General features: G+C 30.1%; 1 long non-coding RNA gene across 1 annotated transcript; it reads right to left on the bottom strand.

Annotated features, from left to right (window-relative positions):
- Positions 1–6,774: 6,774 nt before the first annotated feature.
- Positions 6,775–8,019, bottom strand: LOC148801144 (uncharacterized). Its single transcript, XR_016083759.1, has 3 exons — positions 7,909–8,019; positions 7,454–7,533; positions 6,775–7,334 (listed from the first exon to the last, which is right to left on the bottom strand). It is a non-coding gene; the product is annotated as an uncharacterized LOC148801144 (long non-coding RNA).

Below are 8,019 nucleotides of genomic sequence, written 5' to 3'. Positions count from 1 at the left end.
GCCTTCATTTTTTATAAGTTTTAACATGACAAAAAGCCAGCCACCAATGTCAATGTGGGGTCAGTTGTCCAGTCATCGGATCGGCAGGCTGACCAATGACCATCCGAGGATAACATGACTGATAACTGATTACTGATCAGTCTTTTTTCTACCAAAAGAAAAACTGAAAAACAGAGAATATTGATTCAGATCATAAAGCAATGGCTCATAAAAATTAAAAAAAAAAAAAAATGTCGGAGGTGCCAGCCAGCTGGTGAGATCCAATTAATCCAACTGGAATAGTGAAAGTTGAAACAAGAATAACGTAAGGTAGAGTCGTAGTTCGTAGGGACGTGGGAATTGGGATTGATTCCCCCAACCCCCCATTCGATGTTAGGAATTTTTCAATAATAATCTAGAACTAGAACCGGAATCAGGTTCAGGTACCTGACGCGCAGGGTTGCTTTTAAACTGTGACGGAACAATTAATGAAACGGTTTCAAAGACAAAACCACTCGGAAATCGTTTCTAATTTAGAACAAGAAGAATAAAGTCATTCCATTCTATAACGTACAAAATGTGCGTTACTTCATTAGTGGAAGTGGACGAGTACTCATATTCCCAAATTTAAGTCAATAAATATTGTGGATAAAAGCAACACAATACCGAAGTAGGATAATATAATAAATTCATATTTGATAAGGTGTAATTTTCCATCTCATATATGTACCATATGGCACATTCATGTCATTAAATGCATGCTAGTGCTACACGACATCTAAGTTTGTTGACACATGGTACACGTGTCGCTGAACATAATCTAGGCATCACGTGGTATCCATATATATGCTACTAAGTGATATATACATGTCACTTAAAATATCCAAATATATGTATACAGTCATGTGGTGGGGTTTAAATATTACAAGTGCATTTGACGCACACGTTTTAAGCATTACCAAGTATTTATCAAAATAGTTGGATTCAAAGTTTGAAAAGCTTATCAAGCATTACCAAGTATTTATGCTACAAAGTTTGAAAAGTTTACCAAACATGAAGTCATGCTTACTTCGAAAAGTTTATCAAAATAGTTGGATTCAAAGTTTTAAATCTCTAAAATTTCAAACATTTTGGGTATTTCAAAAGAAATTTGTCATTAAAATTTAATAATAATATACTTGAGATTCGAGATCAAGAGATAAGTCAATATTTTCATTTTATATGCCTTAGTTCGATATTTTATAACAGGGGAGAGATTAAGGAAAATATCACCTATAGAATTAGATTAGAATAGGCAAAATGAAGGGGTACATTCCGAGTCTTATGTGAGAAGTGAATACCATTTAGATTAAAATGATATTTTATAAAACAATGAGTGATAGAAATGCGAATGATGAGATATGAGTGAAGTTACTCAAAGGAACTTAAGAGTAGCTCTAATAGGTGATATTGATAAAATGAGAGAAACTAGACTTAGATGGTTCAATTACATGCATAGAAGACTACTTGTAAAACCTAGAAGAACCCTAAAAAAAACAATCAGTTACAAGTTGGAAGAGGCTAAAAGGGATAGGGTATATATCAAAATTTATCAATATCCCAAATCTTCATCTAAAACAAATCCATCTATTTTCTCCTTTTTTGTATTCTTCTTATTTTCTTTTCCTTTAAAAAATATAAAAAAATGAATCATTGTCAATTTTGATTGGACAAATTATATCATGTCATTAAAAAAATTTAATAACCTATTATCAAGATTAAGTAGGTACATATTTAAGAAAGAGGGGGAGGGAATATTAATACAAGTATACAACACAATACAACAAAATATTAATAAATCAAATAAACCAAATAAGTTGAGGTTAAGCAATAAAACACGAAACAACATAAATAAAATATTATCCTAAAAAATTATTAATTAAAAATCCACTAAATTTCCACTTCAAAATAATAACTATTAATAAAACTTAGTAAAAATTAAAACACATTTATCTTAGAATAGTTAATAAAAAATTTTAAGTTTGGTTTTCTTAAATTGTTAATTAAAAACATTTCAACTTAAAAGTCAAACTTAATAACACTAATACAATAAAAAATATTAATTGATAGTTTTAACAATATTATGATTTAAAATCCATTGGACATAATAAACATGGGTTTGATATATGTTTTGTTTTTTATTTTATTAGATAATTTTGTATTATGTTTTGTTTTTTATTTTATTAGATAATTTTGTATTAATGAATTTTAAATTAATTTATAATATTATTAAAATTAATAATTATAATTTAGATTCCATAAAAAACTTGGGTTATACTTGGACCAACTCTACTTAAATGGGAATATCTTAAGGCTCCATGCAATTGTTGTAGTTCAATTTCAAATTACCCACATAGCACATAGCATGATAGAAGACATGTATAGTACTGTATAGCTAAAATGCAAGGGACTAGAGGTATAACTTGGGCAAGCCCAACCCAAGTTTGAACTGACCCAACCCACTTTTTTAACTTGCACGGGTTGGGCTTTGGTTTTCAATCCTTTGACTAAAACCCTAGGCTTTTCTATTTTGGTGTTCGTCTTGGCATTAGCCTTTAGGTAGCTCTATCTCAACTTAAACCCAACTTGACCTTATTGTAATTTGAACCTAGCCCAACTATATATAAGCAATTTTTAGTGACCTTAGTTCAACTTATACATAAGCAAATTTTTAGTGACCTTAGTTCGACTTAAACCTAATATGCATGCACGATACATACACAAAAATCCTATTTAAAGCATTAAATTAGTAATAATAAATAGGCTCATGCAATTTTTTAGTGCACTAGTAAGCATTCATGTACTTTGCACGTGGCAATTTTATATGATGATTATGATAGTAATTATGTATCCAAAAATTTCTATAAATATGTATTTTTATTTTTTTTTTGTTTTTTTGTTATTAATCGGATGCAGATTGCAAAATCCAAATTTGATTACATAAACACTTCATCCAAATATGTGATGATCAGATCGAGTTATGAAGTTTCAAGTATCATTAATAGGCCTATCTGTTTAGCTGTATTCTTTTTTTTTTTGTAATGTTTTATCTTTTTTGTGTATCTTTTTTTTCTTCATTTATTAAAGAAATGTAAGATTTAAATAGAGGGAATTGAATAAGGTGAAAAGCAGTAGTTCAATTTATAGTTAAATATGGACTAAATTCAAAAATGAGTATTTTAGTCAAAAGAAAGTTCCACAATATATGTGTTCAATTTTTTCTATAGTTTTTTTTTTGTATTTTTGTGTGTAAAAATAATTCTAATATGTTACTTAATTTATGTTTAATATGATATTATACATGTAGTGTGCTTAAATGTTTTTTCAAAGTTTATGTATTTTTATTATTTATTTATGACATTAAATGTTAACACATTTGACCCAAAAGCTGAACAATTTATCTTTGACAAATAGTAAAATAATTTTATTTTTGGTCAGTTTTAAATTATGTATTTCATTTTCATTATCAATAAAAATAATTCTTGTTTACTACACTTATTTTTTTAATTTGACTTATAAAAATATCATTAATGTGTCTATTTTTTTCTAAAATTTTGTAATTTTCTATATTGAAAATTTTATTACCTAACTATAGCTTCATGGGTTTTTCAATTTGATTCGAATGGTTAAATTGCTTAGCCACCACTTGATAAAAGAATGGTTTTACTTTTGAGTCGAGTCAATTTTAAAATATATGAGTTTATATTGTTAAAAATATTAGCATAGATCTAATTAGTAACATTTTGAAAAATAACTTAAATATAGGATTTAATAAGAGAAAATAGAAGTTAATACCTTAAGTATAAGACTTAATGAGAGAGGATTAAATGAGGTGGAAAATAATAATTGAAGTTACATTTTTAACCTTTACAATTAGAGACGGACTAAAGACAAAATGAGCATTTTAGTAGCCATAAAAATTGACATTAAAGCTGTAATAAAATGACATTTATACCCTTTCTCAAACAAATAAATAGAGGGTAATTTTAGTTCAAAAAAACTTCCACTCTGCATCCACACTTTTATATATAGTATACATTGAGCCTAACAGGCTCACTTGATCCCAATTGACCAATCCAAATTCAACTCAAGCTTGGATCCACATGCCTAATTAGGGTTGGGTTGGAAAGATTGTGCTTGACCAGATGCCTAATTAGGGCCCAAGCCTTAGGTCCAATATCTAGGGTTGGGCCCAAAACCCTAGGCTTTTCTTTTTTTTTTATTTTATGTTGGTCTCAAAATTAGTATCTAGGTAGCTTTAGCCCCAACATAAACCCAACTTCCTTGGCTTGTCCCATGCCTTGCCCAGCCCAATATACACATGCAACTTTTTAGTGATAGCTCGACTTAAAACCCAACATAAATACATACATAGACACACAAAATTCTTATGTAAAACTTTAAATTAGTGCTCGATTGACCAACCTAAGTTTGACTCAGTCTTGGGCTCAACCTAAGTATGTCAATTTTCAGTTTGGGCTTGACCCAAGTTTGACTCAGTCTTGGGCTCAACCCAAGTATGTCAATTTTCAGTTTGGACTCAACCCAAGTTTGACTCAGTCTTGGGCTCAACCCAAGTATGTCAATTTTCAGTTTGGACTTGGGTCGGAAAGATTGGGCTTGACCTTATTAGGCCAAATTTGCCCTTTGGCTTTAGGTCCAATATTTAAGGTTTGGGCCTAGGACAGCCACGATTTATGGTGCATGGTACCATGCATTTCAGTAAATGGGGGAAGCTAAACCATTTTCTATACAAGTTATCAAATTTTATTTTTTAAAACTCATTTAAAAAATAAAAATAGTAAAAAATAATTTTAGCATTTTAAGACCAAAGAAAATGGCATACTACTTTTTTTATTTATTTATAGGAAACTGAAATAGATGGAGAGAATAGGAGTTCATGTATTAATTTCCTTTAAAACCCCAAGAAAGTTTATATTTGAGAAAAAACCAAAAAGTTCAATTGGATTGATTGAAAATATCACAGGCTCCTTCCTCTTCAATTTGACATAGCAAAGCCCGTGAATTGTGCAAATCCAAAATAGAAAGACTAAGGGGTATTCTATAGCATAGATGAGAAATTGGGTAGTATGTTTTCATCCACACCATGGGTGTGGTATGGATGAAAACAAACCACACCCCAACAAGGTAGTTGTTCTACACCATGGACAAAAATGTGTAGATTGATCCACACCACACCTCAATGGGCGTTCTGTAAGGTGTGGCATATTTCAGTCTATACATTATATTTTATTCCATGCATCTCAACTACAACATTTGAGATAATCTATGTCGTTAATCATTAAAAAACAATATATTATTTTTGGTAATACACAATAGAAAAATATTAGTAAATTGCTAAGGATTTTAAATAGTTAATAAAAATAATATTAGTAAAATAATATTAAATAACAAATAATGATATTAATATTAATTAAAAATGAGTAGTAATATTAATGATAATTGATAGTATTAACAACAATTTTAATAATATTTAATAATAATTAATAATATCAATAACAATTAATATTAATAAAATTAATATTTGAAGCTTAATAATTAATAAAATAATATTAATATTAATTAATAAACATGAGTAGCAGTAGCGAGTTGTTCAAATAGAAAAGAGTAATATAGCATGAGAATAAACAAATGATGAATACTTATTAGTTACCATCGACGATCTGATGCAACAGTGGTCGGTGGAGGAGTGGCGAATGGTTCAAACTAGGTTTGTCAGTAATACCCGAAAATCCAAGGCCTGATCTAATATCCAATCCGATTATCTCAGATTCAAATCATGTATTTATGTAATCAGATCGGATTCGGATGTTACAATCTACGTCCGATTAATAATCGAATTGGATTCGAATTTGACCCCATCCGATCCGATTAAAATATGAAACCAATTATTATAATATTTATTAATTTTAATATATAAATTTTATATAATTATATTTAAATTTATAAAAATATGTTCTATATATTATATTATATGTGAATTTATATATAGCAATTTAGTATGTTATATTTATATTAATTTATTATATATAAAAGTTGAAAAATAAATAAATTTTATTTTTCTGGTATTTTAGAAAATTTATAGCATAGTCGAATTAAATCTGGATCCAATCCGAGTCCATTAGGATTTGAATTCGAATCCAAGCCAATTGGATTCAGATGTAGATTATCAATAATCGGATTGAATGTGGGCTTTGTTGCATCTGATCTGAGTCCGATCCGATTACAACCATAGTTCAAATAAAGAAGAATAACAATGATGAATAGAGAAGAATAACAACAACGAGCTCACAAAGAAGTGTTGCAACGGTAAAAAGAAAATATGTCTTATACTAGGATTAAACATCCATGTGAAGTATGGGATCGTTATTCCATATGCAAAACAGTGTGGTGTAGATGCTTCCACGAGATAAACCCATAGATGAGAAAATGGGCTGTGGTGTGGATCAATCTACAAGACAGTGTTGATCAATCTATACTACAGCCAACCAAACACATGGCAAAAAAGTGGTGTGGATTGAAACTGAATATATCGTTGCCAATCCACACCACCGAACACCACCTGAATCGATGAATCAAGTACTGTTTAATTTGAGCCGAGTTTTAACATGCTCAGAATGTCATAATCAGTTTCAGATCATAGCTAGATCCCCAAGAAAGAATAGAAAGAAAGAAAGAAAAGGATTAAAAACACCCAACAACACAGCAATATATATATATTAAATTGGTTTCTGCAGAGTGTCATGTTAGCTATATACTCCTCATTTTACATTTTCTAACCACCCAAATGTACATGAGCGAAACTGATTTGAACCATTCAAACGCAGTCCCTAAGTTTGTATTTCATACGTGCTTCATTCACAAGAGAACGCTCATCGATTGTAAGAGTTGAAGACAAAAGAGGTGGTTGCATGGGGTGAAATTAACCTTTCTGGTTTTCACCTGTCAATACAATCTTTCTTGTCATCTTTTTGCTTAATCTTAGTTGAGTATTTAGACCACCATCTTTTCTGAATCTTCGATTTCCGAATTCACCACAAAGCTGGGAAATGCTAGAAGAAAGAATGATCACTCAAACTTAAAGTGTAGGTAGTAAGGTGGAATTAATATAGCATGCAGACCAAATTATATATTTTCCAAGCCAAGATACAGAAATATATATAATTATTGGGACATACTTTAAATATGGAAGAGTCATATTCTTCACCAGAGACGGCCGGATTCCGTGCTACAAATTCCTTCCACTCTTCTATATCAATCTTTCCATCACCTTTTGAATCAGCATCGATGAATGTCTGGATAGAGAGACAACAAGAATTTAAAATGAACAGGCAGAACAAATTAAAGTGCACTAGCTAGCTGCATGGGGTGGGTAATTAACAGGATTAATTAATCAGCTTTTTCTTATACACACCTTATCTACAATTGTTTCAATAACATCATCTGAAAGAGTTATATCAGATTCATTTAAGAGAGCCAGTACCATTCCTTCAACTGCATCAGTAAGAACCAATTACAGAATTAGATCCATGCATCCATAACTTTGGAATTAATATTAAACAGCTACATATGATACAGCCATGGAGACAAAGCAACATATTTCCTGGTGAGAACTACCTGGAAATTGCATTAATTGGAGGGCTAATTAAGTTATACTGTGAGAAAGTGGAAAAGTTATCAAGAGAAAAGCATCAATACAAATACAAGAATAAAGTCTTAATTGATATGCAGAACCATAAAAATTTCTAAACTGAGCTTGAATCTGCATATTCAAACTTCAGAACAATATAAACAATAGTCAGAAAGAGGAAAAAAAAAAGGCAAAAGGAACACAAAGAACAATTCAAACCATTCTTATTATAGGCTTACCATAATCATACACATAATAAGAATTTATCCCAAAGATATCTTAAATATGATGTACGGTGTGTTATAAACATTTCAATATGCGTTTTTCCAAATGCTTGACTGCTTGAAATT

This window comes from Nelumbo nucifera, chromosome 3 (genome assembly GCF_055504915.1).
Source record: "Nelumbo nucifera cultivar China Antique chromosome 3, China Antique-T2T, whole genome shotgun sequence".
Classification (NCBI taxonomy): domain Eukaryota; kingdom Viridiplantae; phylum Streptophyta; class Magnoliopsida; order Proteales; family Nelumbonaceae; genus Nelumbo; species Nelumbo nucifera.
This window is presented reverse-complemented; position numbering and strand designations above follow the sequence as displayed.